The sequence below is a fragment of the Schistocerca nitens genome, chromosome 7 (assembly GCF_023898315.1).
Source record: "Schistocerca nitens isolate TAMUIC-IGC-003100 chromosome 7, iqSchNite1.1, whole genome shotgun sequence".
In the NCBI taxonomy this organism is placed as follows: domain Eukaryota; kingdom Metazoa; phylum Arthropoda; class Insecta; order Orthoptera; family Acrididae; genus Schistocerca; species Schistocerca nitens.
The window spans coordinates 213063427-213064047 of NC_064620.1; the positions used below are offsets into that span (position 1 = coordinate 213063427).

General features: G+C 47.8%; 1 non-coding gene across 1 annotated transcript; it reads right to left on the bottom strand.

Annotated features, from left to right (window-relative positions):
• Positions 1-284: 284 nt before the first annotated feature.
• On the bottom strand, positions 285-359 carry Trnat-ugu (transfer RNA threonine (anticodon UGU)). Its single transcript has one exon. It is a non-coding gene; the product is annotated as a tRNA-Thr (tRNA).
• Positions 360-621: the final 262 nt, after the last annotated feature.

The window sequence follows — 621 nt, forward strand, 5'->3', positions numbered from 1 at the left end:
CCCGTTACAGTACGCAAAAAACCAATTACCGTACGATACTCCGTTTCACAATTGGACAGTGTCATTTTGTTCTGCTCCTCTGGAAGCATGATGCAGAACTGTGTGACGCGGAAACTGCAGTGCGTACCATGACAGCAGACATGTAGGGGTCTACCTGCAAACAAATATAAATATAATTAATTAATACATTTTTCATACGACTAAATTTATGAAATGATAATTAAATAGACACCCTAGCTGCAAACAGGCGTTGATATACTTCACTGGGACATGTTGAAAATGTGTGCCCCGACCGGGACTCGAACCCGGGATCTCCTGCATACATGGCAGGCGCTCTAACCATCTGAGCCACCGAGGGCACAAAAAGACAGTGCGTCTGCAGGGACTTTTCCCTTGCACGCTCCCCGTGAGATCCACATTCCCAACATGTCCACACGACTACATTCGTAGTGCGCCTAATAGATGTTTGCCCATCATACTCATTACTCGTGGCAGATTAATCTACCAAGTCCCGTACGAGTTCGGGCATAGCGTGTGGGTTCACACAAGAAGGTCAATGGATCTCACGGGGAGCGTGCAAGGGAAAAGTCCCTGCAGACGCACTATCCTCTGTGCCCTCGG